Here is a 22,165-nt window from a genome sequence, read left to right as displayed (position 1 = left end):
AGTGAGAACCGCAACTGCCCAGGGAGTCCCCACGTGCCTGTTTTCCTGTTTTCCTTTGGTCTGTCATTCTTCCTCCCTGAACTGTGGGACATCTAGAGATGGCCTACCTATCTAGAGAATGACTAGATTCTTGAGACTTTCCTTCAAATAAACTCTGCTAAAGTTGTCAAGATTTGCATTTAGAAACTGTTACCATTTCAGTAGCCAACTTCTTATATTAAAACAAGGTAAAAATATAATGCATTAATCAAAGCAATCAATAATTCTTCTGCCATTATTAAGTAGTAAAATATAAGGTATTTTTATTCTTCACAACCCCTAATAAAATAAGTGCCCCGTGTATTAAATACCTCTTGGTTTAGTTATAAGCATACTTTAAAATAAAGGTGGGTAAAACAGTGGTATAAAGAAATAAAAGGGAATAATGGAACAAAAATGGTTAAACAGGCAGGGGACCAGAGGGTACAGTAGAGGAGGGGATACAGAGAGGGATTACTAAGAATTCTTGAAAATATCATATGAAAACCTACTACTGTAGAATGTAGAAGCCTTCTAAACACACACACACACACACACACACACACACACACACACACACACACACACAATGTAATTATATGTAAACACATATATTAAAAATAATTTAAATGTAGTAATCCTCTAATAGGGCAACAATGACCTTACTAGACAGAAAAGCTAACAAGTAAAAGCCCAGTGCCAGTGCCAGGAATGGGTTATCTCTCTTGAAGTTGTTTGCTAATTAGGTTCCATAGACAACCAGATATGTCACAGGCTATTGCTTAACTGCCAGAACTTGATGGTAAACCCTGTTGCTGATGACACCACATGCTGGAGTCTTAGGACATGGGGGCATAAGCTGGTACTGACTTAGAAGCTTCATCCCTACTGGCAATCTTTCACAGTGCTGGCAGAGGAGAAAAGTAATTACTAACCTTACCCAGCTATGAACCCCATGAGCTACATTAACTATCAGCCTAGGAAGACATACCCACTCGTGCAAAAGTATCATGAGTATCATAGGAGTAACCAACCACTTTCTGATTGAAATTAAGGCACCACAAGAGGAAACCAATACCTGATACCATTATTATGCCCAGGAACCTTTGACTATAACCTAGTGTTATTATTTTGCTAACTGGAGTCCGCATTAAACTGATTCCTAAGGACTCAGCTATACTCATAGATTAGTACATGTCTCAAGCCTCATCAGACAAGTTTCTTTCTTTAGTAGTTAGCAGTTAACACAGAGAGCCACAACTAGTCAGGGTGTAGAGAATTAAGAGACAGTAGAATGCTTACCCCTAAATCTACATCTATATCATAACCCCTCCATCCAAGGTTCACAGAGCATTGTTGAAGGGAGGATAGTGATAATGGCAATAGTCAGGGGCAATGGATGGCTATAAGGAAATAGTATTTTCTGGACCCAGCAGAACTTTTGCACATATGAACTTGGAGTAAGCATGGCAGCATGCACAAGACCCGAACAAACTAAGCCAAAAAAAAAAAAAAAAGAAAAAAGAAAACAAAACCTCCAACATGGAGAAAGGAGTTGGGCTGAGGTAATTTGTTAATTGATAGGTGCTGGGAGAAGAGTCAATTTCCTGTAAATATGAGGGTTACTGAAAAGTCAACCATGCTCCAATGGATGCTCACCAGCTGAAGACTATGTGGATAACACAAATTGGATTTGATTGGCTAAAAAAGTGAAGTGTATAGATCTGTGTGAGTAGAGAATGTAAATTGAATCTAAGAGGAGCTTGAGGGTGTGTAAATATGATCAAATTACATGTATAAAATTCTTAATGAATCAGTTAAGATTACTTTCATGTGTCTTACTAAATACAATGGACTAAATATCTATCAAGACATTAAAAGACTAGGAACAATATTAGGTTTTATCTATAAGAACAGTAATTAAGTTTAGTGATTTGCAAAGAGTATCTTATCACTATTCTTGAAGTCAGCCAAGGAATTTCACTAGGGAATCATATTACCTGCTTATATGGGGGAAAGTTAGCTCTTTATAATAAGAGAATAATTTTTTGAGAAAATGTTGTAATACATGGACTTTTTGTTATATATTGCTGTATCTTTTTCTTACTAACTTTCTGTCCATTGTTTATCTTTTTCTAAAACACAAAATATTGAGTGCAGGAATTTTGTTGCTTACCTTTGTATTCTCTAAAACTAGATACATGGCATACACACAATAAATAGTTTTTCATGGTCAATTGACTCAATAAATGAAATTGTTATCTTAGTCTTCTACCAAAGGCTCCTATCAATGGCAGCTAGATTTCTCCTGTAGCATATTCTGTTCACTCTATAGTGTTCATCATATGTTGTTCTCTTTGTAAATTTCCAGATTTCAAGATCAGCCTTTCCCCCCACTATACTCCATGAGACTTCATAATTAATCATATTACAATTGGTGGCAAACACGAAAACTAAACAATTCCTTTAGAAATACAGAATAGATAATTTTTAAAATCTCATTTTGCGACTTAACTATTCCCAAGATTTTCTCTTTGTGTACAAACATCATTTCCTACAAAAAATAACAGAGGACACCTACATTTATGATGCCCCCAAAGATTTTCCCATATCTGACTACCAATGGTTAGAAACCTCTCTTAGTGAACTTACAAAGCACTTTTTTCCCAGTCGTTTTACTTTGTACTGTCTCTGCACCTGAAGAAATGCAACCTTTACCATGGGGATGCCTTCATCACAGTCATTTCAATAGCTCCAAGGGAAATATATTTCATTACTGGTACCTTAGTAATCCAGGGTGTTTATAGTATTTATCATAAAGGCCAACAAAAAATGAGAATGAACTCCAATGTTCTCTGTTAGAGTGGTTCATTTTAGAACACTGAATGTATTCATTTAGCTTCTTGTTCAATTAACTTCTGCATGATTTGCCAAGATCCTGTAATTACACAGTGTTTGTTAATCTTGCTGCTAGTTCATGCCTGGGAAGACCAATTGCCTCAAGTCAGCATTTCTGGGCCACCAATCAACCCTTCCTACCTGAAATGTCATTTGAGGTTTTCTTGAATTTTGCAGGGAGGTTACATGACTTCTCTCATGGGGACACAAGCCTTAGGACAAGAAGCAAGAAGAAAATTGTCAGGAGCTTCTGGAGTCTTGTACCACCTCATACTTGGTTACTGTCATGGCAAAGTGCACAGTGTGAAAGAGAGAGAAAGAGGGTCACTCTCCCTCTCCTTTTAAACAGTGTTTGACAGCACCAACACAGTGAGTGAAGCCAGGGGGAATTTTGTGCATCCTGGAAGCAACATCCATTTTTTACTTACCAGACTGGCCGACAATTGCAACAACAAAAATTAGTAGAGGATGATAAAGGAAAAGAGTCAGGTGGGTGTTTTCCTAAGTTCTCTTTCAAGTTAATAAGGTAAAATATTTTCAAATACCTTTTGAATGAAATACAAAAACAAAGACCTAGCAGGGCCATATCTTAATATAACAGCAGATAAGTAGATTCTGAAAATTTGGAATTATAAGGATATTGAGGATAAATTTAGTTCCCCCCAAATTCCCTGTCCTATCAGGCATTGTACAGCCTGAAAGCTGAAATAGTAATGTGTTCTACATCTTACATAATATAATATGTACATGCATATATAAAATTTATACATATAAATAATATAAGTATAATTTGAAAATGTTTAATTTCAAAGTAATTCAATAAATGTAAAATATGAATAATTGTATATTAAAATATTATATTGAGAGGCCCTCAAAGAGGATTTCACAAAACTAGTCTCATAAAATTCAAAAAATTAATGAACATTTTAAGAAAATAACCCATTTCTATTTGGTATATGAAAAACATTAATTAATATAATGACATGTGTTGTGAAGAATTTAGTATGGAATACCATAAACAATTCCAGTTTCTCCGACTATACTGGGGATTGAAACCAGAACCTCACATAAGCTAAGCAATTAATTTGTCACTGATCATTAGCCCAAGTATTCCATAGTATTATATTATTATTATTATTATTGTTGTTAATGTGTTTGCCTATTTGTCTTCTGTTGTGCTTTTAGGAGAGTTAGGAATCTTGAAACCTCACCTCATTCCATTTAGAATGTGGCACTCTTTATTCTTGTGATGATTGGTATTTGATGTTATTTGTTATTACTTGTTATAAAGGCTCCTGTCCATAGTCTAACATCTTACAACATCTTGCACTTATTGGTTATGTGACAGTTGAATTCAGTTTTTCCACCTTGGTGTGCCTAGCTGTGTACCTGCCTGGCAGAATGAGTTGCTAACAGCATGCCCTTCACTCTCCTCATTTGCACAGGAAGCTGATCTAACATGTCACAGTTTGCATTTAGCTATTGAGACATCTGCCATGTTTGCTTCTTATTTTACATCTTACCCACAATATTCACACTTTTTCAGGTAATTAAGAAATTTTAAGTTTTCTTTTATTTTCACTTCTGGCTTAATTGCTGTTATTTTGTTTGTGGCTTAGTGGCTATTCCGGTGGTTACAATATTAACTGAATATGTCTCAGTCTACATATAAATACTATATCAGTTCATAGGTAGTACAGATTCTACTAAAATTATTTCATTTTGGTGCCATTATTCAACAGGCTATTTTTCTTAAACCCATAAAATATTTTGATTAAATTTAGGAAATGTTTTAAATGGAATATGAAAATTGGTTGTTACCCAGGTTCTTTTTCTCCTCCAGCAGAAACAACTTCCTGTATTTTTCACTCTTTATTTTAACCAAACAAATTTCATAAACATTATCTCTAGAACAAGTATGGAAGCTCCAACTTTCTTGCCTTTCAATTATTGTTGTTGCTTTTAAACAGGGGTCTTATTTTGCCTCCAACTGTCTCCCATTTTAAAATTTTATTTTTGTTGTAATCAAGTGTGTGTGTGCGTGTGTGTGTGTGTGTGTGTGTGTGTGTGTGTGTGTGTGTGTGTGTGTAGGTCTATGCACATGAGTATAGGCATTCATAGAGGCCAGAAGTGAGCAATGAATCCCCTGGAACTGGAGGTACAGGTGATTGTGAACTGTTGGATATGGATGGTGGGAACCTAACTTGGTCCTCTGTAACAGCTTACCTGCTGAATCATTACTGCAGACCCTTCATTTTTCTTAACTACTAAGTTTTATGTTGTAGGATAGTTAGAATAGTTATTAAAGTTGTAAAGCAAACAGGGCTCCTCCATAACCTTGTTATCCCAACTTGAATTTATTTTTCAGTGCTGAGACTTGAACCTAGGTTCATTTGTTCTAAATAAGCACTCTACCACTGAGGTATATGACACCTTTCCTTCTGACATTTGCCTTAATGCATTGATGAAAGACCTTTGTTACCAACAATGACCTTATCATCCTGAGTTATAAGGTTCCAAACATAAGCACAAACCAGGTGTCCTTACTACATGTATGAAGATTCTGTCACAGGACCTCAAACTGATAAATGTTCATCTTCTATACTTTTAAAGTGCTGGAAACATTAAGCTATTATCATCTGAATGGCATTGTTTTTGTTTCTAATTAGAAGCTACTAGAAATAATGCCCTTTTGGGGTTTTAGTGTTGTTTTTCTAAGATCTAGCCTTCCTGATTTTACCTAAATCTCTTGGTCTTCTCCACTTATAGGTTTCCTCAAAATTTGGAATTTATGTGATGGGATATGATTTTCTTCCCTCTATCCCTTTTATGATACATCAATTAATGCACTATGTTTCTTGGCAGTATTTTCATTTGATTCTAATGATATTGTATCCACTTCCATCTGAATTTTTTTAATGGTATGTGATCAATTTTAGATAGATCCTGTGCTTCAAACTGATGTGAATTTCTTCTTAGTTTGGTCTTTGTTTGCTCTCTGCTAGAGGCAAAAGCTGGCAAATAGTATTCCTCTCTAAGGAAGAACTAAGGCATTGCAAACTAATTTATTTTAGATTTTGCATAAGCTAATCTGTTTGCTGTTTACTTTTATTTACAGATCAGTTAATCCAGTATGATGTAAAGCTTGAAATAATTGTTAGCATCCCCTTTGCCAAGGTCATTAACCTAGATCTCCAGTGTACTCCTTCCCTATTAATATCTTTGCTCAAAGTTCTCAGCATATCTGACCTCAGAACAATGTATGTGCATGATATTGGCTAAGCTCTAAACCAGAGTTCTTCTCTGTCTTGTTTGGAATTCAATTATCTTACAGAATATATTAATATTAATTCATATCTACCTTTCATGTTTCTACCAGTATACAATTTTAAAGTGTCTTTGTTTTGTTGAATAACTTAACAGAGAGAGTTACTAACTTACTTACTAACTTAACTAATATTCTTCCATCTGCCTCTAAGATTTTTTGGGTCAAGAATTTGGTATGTGATCAGCAGGATAACATGTCTCCTCTCTGTGTTGTGAAGTAAAGCCACTATCCAACAGTAGAAGGGCCTTTCAGTGTGTTCAAAACAGCATTCACACAGCATGGTAGTGCCTCTTTGAGAGTGTGGACTCAGTGGAGTAAGCTATGTGTGTTTTCCCGTGACATCTGCATTGTAGCCAGGACACTACAGGGCAGTCAGATATCTTATATAACAATTCAGAGGTTGTGCAAAGAGTGCTTCAAAGGATGAATTAAATGTTGCCTCCCAATTATTTGTTCTCCAAACTGATCCAGCCTCACTTCTTTTCCTCCTCTTTATTTTATTTTGTTGTATAACAATTCCCTTAGACATTGAAATATTGTATCCAGCAGGTGAACTCATCAAGAAAGGAAGCAGAGAACTCAAAACAGCTTTAGAACTTCCCTGAAACTGTCCAGATTTACTGGGTCCCATCTTTCCCCCAAACTACACAGACCACTGAGAGTCACTTTCAGACCAGACAAGAAGCCTAAAAGAAGCAAAGACAGCAAAACTGCCTAAAGACACAAAGATCAGGTGCACCGTGTAGGCAGAGTTTTCATTGGGACTACCAGCTCCCCAAAAAATGCACAGAGACTTAATATTAATTAAAAATGATCAGCAATTACCACAGGCTTGCTACTAGCTAACTCTTACATTTTAAGTTAACCCATATAACTTATCTACTCTCTGCCACATGGCATACTTTCTTTTAACAGAACATGTTCTGGATGGTGATGGCGCATGCCTTTAATCCCAGCACTTGGGATGCAGAGGCAGGTGGATCTCTGTGAGTTTGAGGCCAGCCTGGGCTACAGAGTGAGTTCCAGGAAAGGCGCAAAGCTACACAGAGAAACCCTGTCTCAGGAAACAAAACAAAACATAATATGTTCATCTTGCTTCTCTCTGTGCCTGCTCATGATCCCTGAAACTCCACATTTCTTCTCAGCATTCCTCTACCCTGAAAATCCTGCCTAGCTGTTGGCAAGTCAGCTCCTTATTAACCAATGAGAGTAATACATATTCATGTTGTACAAAGAGATTGTCCACAGCATTTCCCCCTTTTTGTCTAATTAAAAAAGATTTTTAACTTTAACATAGTAAAATTATATACATCAAAAACAGTTATCAAGTAAGAATACCAGTCCATATGTATTTAGCAAAGTTAGAGAAAATATTCTATTATCTATCTTTTCTTTGTGAGCCTAAAATTTTATACCTAATTTATCTTTTATCAAAACTAAGGAAAACTATAAGTTTAACTATTTAGTCTTTAATTCCATCAAAGACCCCAAAAGAGTGTAAGGTTACTGAATGACAGGGACATCTGGCTGCCTAGGCAATCATCCAAAGTGCTTCTGTAGTGTTGGAGCATCCAACTTTGACATTTTTTAGAAGTAGGGAATTTGAAGGACTGTCCTACCTTGTCGTATAAGCACAATACCCCAAACAGGACTAGAAACATACATACAATATACAAAAATAAACTTTAAATTTGTGTCAATATACAAAAATCCATACCAATGTAAAATATTTAAGACTAGTAGTTGCTTTTTTTTAGTTTAAAAATATATTCAATAATCTACCCTTTTGTCCTATCATTTCTATATCATTTACCTCTTTTTTTATGAAAGAGATATTTGAATTTAATTCTTTTATTTAGCCTTTTTTTTTAACTAAGACCAACAACCATTTGTAACCAAACCCCCTTAAATGATAATAAACATCCATAATCCATCTTTTGAGAATGTGGGCATCATTCTCTAGACTACTTCTTTTTTTGGGGGGACATTGGTATCTTCAGGAGACCCTGAGAAAATTCAGGATAATGGTTAAGTCTTAGCTGGGGTACTTTGTGAAACTGGACCATCTTAGCCAATAGCCTTTAAGCTCTTATAGATGCAGAACTCTGAATGAAGAAACTGCAACAGAGGCATTTTGAGATGCTGGTCACCTGGGTCACTTTTTTGTCATTGGTATCTGGTCCCTTTGCTCTGTAAGTAAATAAACTTTTACAGGTAACATTCATACCTGTATTAGTTCAAATGTAGACTGTGTGTCATACACAAGCTAGATGATTTTTTTCCTTTATGTTTGAGCAAGTAAATTATACAATACTTGATTTGTAGTTTTTTTAGGTTTATTTCTTTGTCTGTAGTCAGGATTTTCAGGAGGTCTTCCTAGATTAAACATGATATTCTTTAAATGGAATTGAGGCCACAGCCTCTCTTTTCCTGTGGAAATAAAAGCATAACCTCTTCCCCAAAGTAATGGATCTTTCGATTTCCATTTTGAAATCAAGACATTTTTAAAATATATAAGTTGGTTAAATTCAGCAGTTTTTCATAATCCAATGTATCTTAACAACTGTTTTTCCTTATTTAGCAATCAGAAAAATCTAAAGACAACACAATAACACATAGAATCCAGACTCACTGTGTATTTCCCATTTTCACATGGCTTATTATATATTTTTATTACTCTATTCCTTTTTCAAGGACTTTATTAGTTTTGAAGAACTTTTTAATCTATGATTGTATATACCCTTTCTCTTCTCTTTTCCAAGTCTATGTACATTTTTAAACACACCATAACCCGTTTAGAAGTTTTTCTGTTTGGATCTGTCTTTATTGCATATCTGTAATTTTTTTTGTCTGCATGAGCAAAACCACAAACCCATCACACCATGTGCTGGACATGCTTATGCTGGCAGTTCAAGCTTTCAGGCAACTCAAGCCTGCAGACAGCTGCTAGGAGATGCATCTCTGAACTGTGGCCACCATGAGAGACATGAGATTACGAAGCCCTATTTGGCTCCATTTTTGTGTGTTTAGAAATGTTTTTAAGCTTTTTCAAATCTTGTATGTAAATGATGTAAGTGAGCCATGTTGGAACACCATTTATAGGCAGTTTTTGTCAGGCCTGCAGGCTCCCCAATAAATGCACAGTGACATTATTAAGTATAAATGCTCAGCCAATAGCTCAGGATTGTTACTAGCTAGCTCTTACATTTTAAATCAACCCGTAATTATTATCTATCCTCTGCCATGTGGTAGTACTTTTTCCTTTTTCTTTTTTTTTTTTTTTTTTTGGTTTTTTTCGAGACAGGGTTTCTCTGTGTAACTTTGCGCCTTTCCTGGATCTCGCTCTGTAGACCAGGCTGGCCTTGAACTCACAAAGATCCACCTGGCTCTGCCTCCCAAGTGCTGGGATTAAAGGCGTGCGCCACCATCACCCGGCTGGTACTTTTTCTTACATTGGCATGTTCATCTTGCCTCTTTCTGCATCTGCTCTCAACTCCTGAGACTCTGCCCTTTTTCTTCCCAGCATTCCTCTGTCCCCCAAATCCTGTCTAGTTATCCCCATGTTAGTTCTTTATTAACCAATGAGACTAATAAATAGTCATGTTGTACAAAAAGATTGTTCCACAGCAGAGCTGCCTGGAAATGGCTCAGAGCAACTATACTATATAGACAGGACACTCTTCAACCTGTTGACCTGCTTAAAGGTTTTTCAGTGAGCTTTAGGCTTCCAGCCTTTTTGAGGTGCCACCCATAATGTGGTGATCATTGATGGTACAACTAACTGTCTTTTAAGTCATTTCTGCTTCTGTATATAATTTCTGACCCATATTCATGCATGTAACCTCCCTAAAAATCATTGCTTCACTGAGTTGGACTTTGATGTTATCATTATTTTAATCTATCAGGCTTCTTTTTCTGGAGTGAGTATACTTGTGGGTACTGGATCTCCCCAGGAAAAGTCTGATACACAAGAATTGTTGCAAAACTATAGTACCCATGGAAAGTTAGAGAGAGATTTAGACAGAGAATTGAAACTACTTCTCTGTAAAAAGAATATAAGAGTATATATTCTTTCAATTCTATAGAATCACAAATAATAACATAAGAAGATTAATTGCAAATGGGGAGAAAATAATTGCAAGTCAAAAATACAACAGATGATTGGTATCCAAAATTGCACACAGAGCTTTAAAATTCAACAGTGAGAAAACCATCAACTCATTTCTTAAAAGTAAACAAAATTCTAATGGATAAGGCATGAAAGAACACATAGAAGGCAAAATGCATTAGAAAAATTTGGCAATTTCAAACAAAGAAAAAATATACTTACCATTCTATACAGCAACAATTTCCAATGGCATTTGCCAAAACAAGTAAAAAACTTGTGTGCCAAAACATACTAGAATGGACATATACCGCATTTCCATTCATAATATACAATTGGAAAAAAAAAAAACCAAGATGTGGGTGACCAAAGGAAGAAATTCCATTAGGTCCACTAAATCATGTCTTATTTTATAATAGACATAGTGTTAATCCATCAGAAGACATGGAAGAAAGATGAGTGGATTTTGCCAAGAGAAAGGCACTAAACTGAATAGTTACTTACTACAGTCTTTCAAAACTAAGGCAACCTTAAATGAGCAGAACCTAGGAGACAGCATCATTTGTAGTGACCATCAGGCATTGAGGCAGAGGGCGGTACTGTAAGAGAAATTGAAGCAGAGAGGCTGATGGCTTGATCTCAATGGCCTAAGACTGCTTTATTAGAACAACTAGATGCCCCATCCATTCAGCAGGAAGAAGGTTGAGGGCATGTAGAGCAGTTGGGGGGCATGTATAAATGTGTATGGAGCTATCATGAAATAACATTTAATTTTAGTAGTTTGACTTGAAACAGAATGGATTGTTTTCAATATCTGGGCATATTATTTCTGTAGGTAGAGAAGAACAGTTGGGCTGGGGAACCAATCAATTCTTTATGCCCAGGGGCTGTTGCCCAATATAGCCTGACTCAGTTCTTCATGACCAGAGGCAATTACCCAAGAGGAGTGTTTAGATATCACAAAGGAGAATCTTAGTAGGATATTAGTGTTTGGATATTACAATTCTGATAGGTAGTTGATATTAGTAGTTCCTTTGTGAAATGTGTGATATATAATACCAAGAGCAAAATACAAAATAAACTATGGCAATTAATATTATGTCATAAGTTTGAAAACACACCACACTTAAGAGATGTATTAACAATAAGAAAAGCATAGTGGGGACTAGGAATAAGTGAGTAACTGCTGTTCTTTCTGGTCAATTTTTCTATAAGTCTAATGGTGGTTTTAAAAGGAAGAAACAATATCTAACAGAGTCAAGAAAAACAACCCAATGATTAAGAGTGCTTGTTGATCTTCCCAAGGAAACAAATTCAGTTACCAGCACCCATATCAGGTGGTTTACAACCTGCTGTAAGTCTAACTCAACTGCAGGAATTACAATGCTCCCTTCTGGCTTCCACGGGAACTTGTATGTGGAAAACATACTTAGAGAGAGAGAAAGAGAGAGAGAGAGAGAGAAAGAGAGAGAGAGAATCATAAACCCATAAATAAGATAACATTTTGAATAATAAAATCTCTTCATTTAAAACATTGCATGTATCCATCTTTAATTATTAACATTCATTAACAGTAAGTCATATAGATATTATAGTTAAAACTAGATAAATGAAATAAGAAGAAAATGATAGAACCTAATTAGAAAATTACTTTATAATAAAGGTTGGTTAATATTAGAGAAATGTTCCAGTAATTGAGAGGCAATATGAGGAAGTAATATTGTTAGTTAGTTATGATCTGTTTCTGTGGGTTTTAGGCAAACAGATATGCTCATTTGTAAAACTGCATATGTTAAAAACACATTTTCTTCATATTTATTTCAATAACTTATATAATTGTACCAAAGAAAATAAAAAAGAATGTGAGAAGAAATTTAAAATTTAGAATCCAGGAAGAAATTCTCAATAGCTCTGTCTTTGATTGATAGAACAAATGGAGTTGTGTTTACAAGTTTGTTCTTCACAGTGATTCCCAAGCCAGCTTGGGTTACACTGTGATATCCTGCCTCAAATACCACAAGCAAAACAAGAAAAATAATTAAACAAGACCTAAAGGTTCATAACAGCATGATCAACAAAATTGACATAGATAAATAGAGATGTATAGATAATTACTTGTCTTCAAATATGATTTATGAGCACAATTTAATCAGATATGAAGCCAATAACCCACATCAATCAGCATTTTAAAGCTTGTCTTTCCTTGGCTAATTAAGATATGACTTGTAATAAACATTAGCAAATATTTTAATTGAGCAAATACATGATTTTGAGTTGACTGCTTTACATATATTTGATAGTTTCAATATTTACAGTGGTTTCTATACAGTGGATAGTTCCCTGTGCTAGGAAAAATTTGCTTAGGAAAATGTTTCCTCAGGGTTAACAAACAGAAGCTGGTACAGCTGTTCAAGGGGGCTAGATAACAACTCTAGCTGGCATCATAACTTGGCTGTATTTCCATGCATAACTGGTTTTGATTGGATGGACAATACATGATTGAGGAGGTCATGCAGAAAAGTTGAGTCCAGGCACTGTGACAGGGTTTGATCTCTGTGGACAGGCTCTGAAAAGCAATTGCCCAAAGCTATGAAGTGAAGTCTCTTGTTGGAGTAGAAATCATGAGACATTGGAGATGCAATTATATAAGATGTGAGCAGAGGAGAACTGTGAACAGGGAGTGGGACAGAACCAGGTTCTATGTGAGTTTAAGGCAACAGAGAAGGATGGGATGTGGCTACCAAGCCAACAGAAATCTAACTGATTACATTATGAGCTTCAAATGCTGAAAGCAGAACCACAGGATTTGGTGTTTGCAGTGACTGATGGTTTTGGGTCTTGTTTTGGTGTGATTGTTCCTTACTATACCCAAGTTCTCCCATTTTTAAATAGAAATGTTTACTTTATTCAACTATATGTTGGTTATGTGTAATTTTCTCTTTCTTTTTTCTTTTCTTTTTTTTTTGTTTTTAGCAGACATTGAAAAATATGGATTTTTAAAGTGTTGGAACTATTAATGAGTACTGAAATTTTCAATGTTGGATTTTATATATTAAGATACTCATGCGCCTGTGAGGACAAAGTATTAGATATTATAGATTAAAAGGGAAGTGTTTGATTATCATATTGACAGGAGTGGACATATGATAGATAGTGTTAGTTGCCAACTTGACAGGATATATAATCCTGAGAAAGATGGACATGTCTTTGGAGGATTATCTTTATTATATTAATATACATGGGAAGACCCATTTTAATTTGGGGAGGACCATTTCCTAGATATAAAATCCTATATAAAGTGAAAAATGCACACTGAGAACTACTTTTAACTTATCCCTCCTATTTTCTTGTTGTGGATGTAATATGACCAGATGCTTCAAGCTACTGAGGACTTCCATGCCGTCCTGGACTCTAATTTGAACTACATGCTAAATTAAAGCCCCTTTTCCTTACATTGTTTATGTTAGAGCATCCTGCCACCTTAACAGCAAAAAAATTAAGACAGAGGGTATGGCAGAAATGAAATTTAGTTACATATTTCAAATTCCCAGTTATCATTCACAATACCAGTCATCTATTATAGTAGAAATGATATTATGAGTAAAATTGAACCAATTTTCAAACATCTATTTCTGTACAAAATTGCAGAAAGTAGTCCTAACGAAGGTCTTAGTTACTTTTTAATTGATGCAATAAAACATCACAACATGGTAATTTATGAAAGAAAACACGTAATTTAGGGGTCATGGTTGGAGAGGGTTATAGTCCCTTACCATTATGGTGGGAAACATGGCAGCAGTTATAAAGGCGTGGAGCTGGCTTATATCTCCATCCACAAACAGGAGGCAGGGAGAAAGACAGAGACACTGGGAATCCAGTGGGCTTTTGAAATGTTCCTGACATACCTCCTCCAACAATGCCACACCTCCCAATCCTTCCCCTGAAAAACCAAAGCACCCTTACCTCAAGCAAGTCCCTCACTCCAGCTTGAAACAAGCCTGAGTTTCAAAATTTCCAGAGCTGCTGACATAGGTCCCTGAGTTTCAAAATTCTCAGAGCTGCTGACATAGGTCCCAGGACAAAGTCAGGATGTTTGAAGAGCAATCTGGTAGCAATTGATTAACCACAGAATGTCCCAATCTATAAAGTTTGACAAACAACCAGTTAAAACTACAAAGTAAGATAACACGGAAATTCTGAAAAGCCCCTAAAACTTGAGCCAACCAGAATTGTACCCATACTAGCACCCCTAAATGATGTAACCTTGTGGTTTTTGCCTTTAAAAACTGAGCTTGCAGAGGGGCGGGCACTGTTATTCCCAGATTGTGACCCCAAAGATTCCACCACAGACCTTAGGTACAGAATGAAATAGCATGGTTTATTTCTGTTTGTTTACAAGCCGCAGGCAGGGAAGCTCGATCCAAAGCACTCACTTTGGATCGTGAGGCCAGGAGGAACTTGCTTTTTCTTTGTGTGGTTAGCTTTTTAAAGGCAAAATCCACAAGCCCTTCAGGGGGCTTGGGGGAGTTTTGCAAGGGTGCAACTCGGATTGGTTTATTTTTATCTCTGTTCTCTTTTAATTGGGTGAGGGTATGTAACCTTTGAATTTACTGGTTGGTGGTTACAATTTATTACTTTGGGGGCAGTCCAGCACAAGTCCCAGGCTTTGTACTTGAGCCACCATGGGGGCTGGCTGGCCAAGCACGTACTGCACATAACTCTAAGTTGGTGAGGGGCCCCAGACAGTAAACATCTGGCTGAACTTTGAGCAGTCAGAGTGCGTGCAGAAAGGGAGCTACTGCAAGGACTATGTCTTTTGTTCATGGCCCTCCCAGAAACTGCTTGCTCAAGTCTCAGGAAACTGAAATTGAGGCCTGATCTCTGAGAGAAGACTGAGCAGCCTGTTATGGCATCTGCTTGGTCCTTTCAGGCACCTCCTCTAGCCTCCGCTGTGTGCCCAGGGCACAACACTCCCAAAAGTCCACCAACTGGGAAAACAAGTATTCAAATATATGAACCTATGATGGCCATTCTCATTTAAACTACCACATTCCATTCCCTGGCCCCCATAAGCTCATTGCCATATGATAATTTAAAATGCATTTTGTGCAACTTCAAAAGTTGCCAAATTCTTTCAGAGTCTCAATACAATTTAAAGATTAAAAATCTCTTCTGAGACTCAAAGTAATCTTTTAATTCCCCTCTGGAAAATCAAAAAGTGAATTACATACTTCCAATGGCCAATGGCATGTAATATACATTACCTTTTAAAAAGAGATGAAAGAAGCATTGTAAGGAAATACTAGACCAAAGCAAGACTTAAAACCAACAGGGAAAACCCTAAACCCTGTAGCTCAATATCCAATGAAAAAGGATTTAGATAGTTTAGAAAGAACTTCCAGTTTTTCTGACTAAACACAATTCTCTCTCTTGGGCTGCTTCCAATTCCTGTATATAACTCTCCCTGGGAGACATTCCAAGGCTCTGACACCTTTAACATTCTGGAGGCTCCAATGTCATCCAGACATCACTTTTATAGTGCCATTAAATGGCTTTTCAGGGTCTCCACACAGGGGTTGTCCTGCCACACCCCTGCCTTCAACAGGTGCCCTTACCACAGAGGACAATTCCACAACTAATTTCTTCCTTACTTTGTCCTTTTCTTTAGAATCCTTGAAGACACAAAAAGCCAGAAACATATAGGCATTTTTTCCAAGTTTGCCTGCACACAGGGAGTCTGCTCCCTCCCCTTAGCCTTGATTTTAATTGGCATAAGGTTTCCTTTGTAGTATTTTTAGGAGCAGAAACTTCCTTAGGCATTTTCTTTTTACAAGTTATAAGACGAGCTGGGTGGGGTCTTGCCCTGAAGGTAATCCTCAAGTTATTTCACTTTGAATCACACATCTCACCTCTTTCAGCACAAGCTTTGGCTGCAACACTGAAGTTCCTGGTGCTCTTTTTTTCTTCCAGCTCAACACTTTATATTTCTTTTCCTTTAATGCCCCTGTTTATGGTAGAATAGCACACTAGTGATTACTATGTTGTTTTGAAATTTCCCCTGCCGACAACATCGGTCCAAAATTTTTCAACTTAGTCTCAGGCAAATTCTTAAGACAAAGATAAAAAGTAGACACATTCTTTGCTCAACTATCATAAGAGTGTTCTCCATCCCAGTTGCTAATAATGTCCTCTCTGAAACTCTTGATCTCAGCCTCTATAGTCCAGATTGCTCTCAGCACTGTTGTCTTCCAAGCCCATTAAGCCCTGCTTACTGAATTCAGTTATGTTTCTAGTCCAAAGTCACAAAGTTTTCTACATTCCTCAAAAAAAGAAAAAAAAAAAACTTCAGTCAGACATTTATCCACTCCTAGTACAAACTTCTGCCTTAGTTATTTTTAATCACTGAGATAAAACAGCCTGACTAAAGTAAATTATATAACAGTGCATTAGTTTGAAACTCACTGTCAGAAACATGGCAACAGGAAGGCATGCATGATACCAGATCAATAGCTGAAGTCTCACATCTAGATCCAATGAAGGAGGCAGAGAGACAGAGAAACTCTGGGAATGGTACAGGCTTTGAAACTCTGAAGTCTACCTCTCATTAGTTATATATATATATATATATATATATATATATATATATATATATATTCCAACAAATTCATTACCTCCTAATCCTTCCCAAATAGTTTTACCAAATGAGTAAAAATTATTCAAATATATGAGCCCATGAGTGTCATTCTCATTCAATTTACCACAACATGGAAACAGAATATGTTAAATATTCCATGTAGAAACTTTAATACAGAGAATGTATTGAAATAGTGGTACTCAGTGATAGGCTATCTAAACCTGTATCTATAATAGGTTTTCCTGCTGGTGTAGTAAGAAATATCAAGCTAAATTAAAAAGTAAAAGACCAGGTTTACTTGGGCAAAGCACTCCCAGGTAACCCTACAAAGCCCAGAGATTGAGGAAGAGGAAGGGGGTAGGAGAAAAATCATGCCTGGTCTAAAGGAGGAGGCTTAAACACCCTATATTCAAGGGATGCTGACATGTCCGCCACAGGCTGGGTTTGTAATCAAGCATGGTATGCTTTTAGGCAGCGTCTTGAGCAGCTAGCAGCTTCAGGGAAGGAGCCAGCCACCACAGCCACTAAGAATGTGGAACTGGGCTTTCCATGTCTTTTGTTTGTTGGAGATTCTCTGAGGGCAGGATTTAGAGAGAGAAACCAAAATGGGGGCTTTTGCAGGAGCAATCTGGAAGTCTCAGCCGAACACTCAGTACAAGACCAAGTCATAGAACAAATTACCTTGAACTTTGTAGGTTGTGTGTACAAATATGCATGAACATGTGTCCCTGTGTATACATGCACTAATATAAGATTGTGAATATGGAAATTAATGCTACTCAATTAAAGTTTTATGTTGTTATTTCTTCCAGAAACAGAATATCAACTTTTAAACCAAATTTGTTTTATTATGAATAAATTGTCATGAAGAATGCTGCCTATGGCCTGTTAGATCAAGTATGCTGTATAAATCTTAGATGAAAATTAACCCTTATGTGTAAAACTCAAATAATCTTGCCACACACCAAGGAAAGATTCTATTTTATAAATAACTTTAGAGTATTAAGGATGGTAAATATGCTTGAGAAACAGCTCATTAACCACCAATTTATTTTTCTCTCACAGTTTAGAATCACAGAATCTGGAACTTATTCTTATTGAGAATTTTATAGTGCTCTCCCATGAAAATAATTGTATGAAGATGATTTTCCAACAAACAATAAATATAACAAGCAAAGGTAGAGTATATCATGTAGAGGATACATGCTGGATAATGTTTGAATCCAAAAAAGGACAATCTCAAGGTGTAGTTAGTGAGTGAATAGAAGTAATACTATGTTTAATTACTGGCTCAAGATCAATTTTTTTCATCTACAGCCTTCGTTCCAAATGTCAAAGATAGAAACAAGGGTAGAAAGCAGTGTATTCATTCTTATACATCTGAGATGATAAATATTGCTTGAAACTCTAAACTGATCCAGAACCAAGCCCATATCTTAACCTCTTTCCTCAGTAACATAAAAGGAGCAAAGCATTGTGACAAAATAAGAGTCTCCACGCAGCAGCATATCTGTTCATTCTTTCCAAACAGATAGACTCAAGTGACTGTGTTAGAAGCAACAGTGCTTGTCCTGGTCCAGGAGGAATGTGCTGCCACTATTAAATAAAGAATTTTTTTTAATTTTCTCTTTAAAATCCAGAGAAGTGTAATCTCTATTAAAAGATAAAATTATAACAAAAGAGTAGGATGCAATGAGAAGTGTGGCACATGAAGAAAAGAAGAGTTGTAGATAGTCAACAACAAACATAACATTTCTATTTTCTGTGTATTTATCCTGTGAGTATGCACCCTCTAGTATTTCTTTCTGTCTGAGGAGTATATTTTGCAGAGATAGAAAATAAAGTTTAATAATATGTCTCTCACTAAGATTTTTAAATATTCAAATATCTAAGCCATAAGTTTAGAACATTGGATTCCAGAGTGATCTCTTACTGTGATAACAAACATACACACAGTAAAAGAAAACTTAGACTTATGAAATTGAGACACTCTGGAAATCATGAAAATTTAATGTTGTGTGTCCAAAAATTCTGTTACCTGAGTGAAATGCAATCTACAAAATGAAGTAAAATATTTGCAAATCAACCATCTGAAAAGCAACTGATAACCAGAATACATAGAGAATTCCCAAAACCCAACAAAAAAATTTCAAACACAAATTAAAAAGAAAAGAGCTTGGGCTGTCACGTCTGCAAAGAATGAATGCAAATGCTCAATAGGTATATAAAAATATAGTAAAAAGGAAGACACTGGCCAACAACAGTTAGATACGGCATCATACCTAGCAGAATGGCTACTATCAAAAAGAAACAAAACAAATATCAAAAAATTAAACAAAGAAAACAACTAGTGTTGGTGGTAACAAGAGAAAAATCTACAAGTTCGGACAAGGAAAAGAACTCTAGTGTACATGTTTGTGGAAATGGATAATGGTACCTGCGCTGTGGAAGACAGTATAGCCTGCTATTGAAAATAAAGTATTATTATCTATTCAAACGATTCCTCTTCCAAGGAGTTGAAAGTAAGTTCTTAAGAAGACATCTGTGGACCCTTATATACTGCAGTGTTATTTACAATAACTAAGATGTTCAAGCAACTCACACTCATCAGCAAATGAAAATATAACAACAAAATATGTCCTCTACATGAGTTAGAATATTATTCAGATATAAAAACAAATGAAATATTATAATTTATGTAACAATATGTATAACTTTGAGGACATTATGCTAAGTGAACATATTGAGACATGCGATAAATACCATATGCAGAGGATAGATGTTGCTGAGGTTGGGGATGCAGGATATTGGTAAAGAATTTACTTTAATGCAAGGTGAAAAGATAGGGGTTGGAAAGTTATGATTATACAACACTAACTATATTTAAGACCATTGAACTGAGCAAATTGTTAAGGTGTTAAATGTCTTAAACTCATAAAAACTCATGTTGATGTGTATAACGAGTTATAGCCTTGAATTTTTGTGTTAGTTTCTTATTTCTTGTTATGTCTTGTCTTTTTTTGGCATGGAACTTAGACTTTTGAGTTGGCTGGCTGCAAACTATGGCAATTTTCCTTTCTCTATGTTTTGAACACTTTGACCACAAGGGCATACTACCATGTCTGGTTGACTAATTACTTAACATTCTAAATCAGTGGTAGTGTTTTTATTTTTTTTTCCTTCTTGACTGAGTATTGTGTGCAACATTAGAAAATGTTTATTAGTATTATACATGTTAATTGTATTACTTGAAACTCTGTGCTCAGCATAAATGTAGATCTCCTCCCATATTCTCTGTAATACCTGTTAACCTTCCTTCTTAAGAAAGGAAAATTGAGTGTTCATAAGATGAAATCACTTGCCAGGATACCAAACTCAGAATTATGGCTTGTATAACTCAAGAGCCTACTCTCTTTCCATTTATTTTTTTCTGAGTTTTATGTATGTGCTGTATGTTCAATACAGTCTGTTTCTATAAATTGAATTTCAGCTGTGAAGCTGTGCTTTCTGAACAATAAATATGACACAGAAAACTCTTTTCGCCTTTCAGGCATGACCCAGTTTACGGAAGACAGAAATTCTTTCATTATGTTAGAAGCTTGAAATAATAAAAATGGCACTTTCCATGTTAGCCAGAAACTGAAGAAATCAAACTGAGTTGCATCAGGTGTACACAACCTGTGGAAAAATGCATGTAAAACTATTTGTTTTTTATATCAATTTCCTCCTTAGCTGTTAGTAAATAGTTCCTTAATCTCCCATTTTAATTCTTGTCTCTAAAGTTAATGAGATATTTGCATGTTAGGCTGTTGATGCTGGTGGTCAAACCTAGGGCTATGTGCTTGAATGCTAAGTGTTACAACAGTGAGCTATAACCCAACTCATAAAATAGATACTTGTGTACCACATCATTAGGTATTGAACAGTCTAACACACATAGTTTTTTAAAATGCCTCTTTCAATTTTTTTAACACAATCTTACAAAAAAATTTTCCCTCTATAGTGATTGCTTGACAAGTAGTCATTGCATGGTTTCTCTGAGCTTCAGTAAAAGTTGTTCTTCTGCAGAAGAGTGGAAAAAAAAACAAGCACACAAAATGAGTGTATGTCCATAAACCTTCAAGTGGCCTTCTCTCTCTTGTCAGTCCTTGGTATGTTAAGGAGCAATTCTTTTATCTCTCTCTCTGTCTTTGATAGCAAGTGGAGAGATACCTAGTTCATTAAAGTCACTGAATAAGTTAGTAAGGCAGGAAGTATACTTTCTTGCAGTCCTGAGTGACCCTGCATTTCTGTAGTCAGATTTTCATGGTACACTAGAATTAATTTATATCTAGAGAGATAGAGATGTGCCTGGGACAGTTGCAATCTTAATGTATTTTTAGACCTAGTGTCATTTTTTAAAATTTTTTAATTATGTATGTATGTGTTACTCTGTGAGAATGTGCACATGTAAAGCAGGTACCTAAGGAGTTCAGAAGAGAGCACTGTATCTCCTGGAGCTGGAATCACAGGCAGTACTGAGCTGCCCTGTCTAAGCACTGGAAGGTGAGCTCAGATTCTCTGCCAGAACAGTCCAAGCTCTTAACTACTAAGCCATCTCTCCAGCCCCAAAATCCAGTATATATTTAAAATAATTTCTCTAAGTTGAACAATATATCACTGTGTTAAACAGCAAACAACTCCCATATGATATCTTTGTCTTTTTTTTTACAATTAAAAATTTTTTTTTTATTTTGCAATACAATTCAGTTCTACATATCAGCCACGGATTCCCTTGTTCTCCCCCCTCCCGTCCCCCTCACCTTCCCCCCAGTCCCCCCCCCCCCCATTCCCATCTCCTCCAGGGCAAAGCCTTCCCCACAGACTGAGGTCAACCTGGTAGACTCAGTCCAGGTAGGTCCAGTCCCCTCCTCCCAGGCCAAGCCAAGCAATCCTGCATAGGCCCCAGGTTTCAAACAGCCAACTCATGCAATGAGCACAGGACCCGGTCCCACTGCCTGGATGCCTCCCAAACAGATCAAGCCAATCAACTGTCTCACCCATTCAGAGGGCCTGATCCAGTTGGGGACCCCTCAGCCATTGGTTCATAGTTCATGTGTTTCCATTCATTTGGCTATTTGTCCCTGTGCTTTATCCAACCTTGGTCTCAACAATTCTCGCTCATATAAACCCTCCTCATTCT

The sequence above is a fragment of the Peromyscus californicus genome, unplaced genomic scaffold (assembly GCF_007827085.1).
Source record: "Peromyscus californicus insignis strain IS unplaced genomic scaffold, ASM782708v3 Scaffold_13__1_contigs__length_99412109, whole genome shotgun sequence".
NCBI classification, from domain to species: Eukaryota; Metazoa; Chordata; class Mammalia; order Rodentia; family Cricetidae; genus Peromyscus; species Peromyscus californicus.
This window is presented reverse-complemented; position numbering follows the sequence as displayed.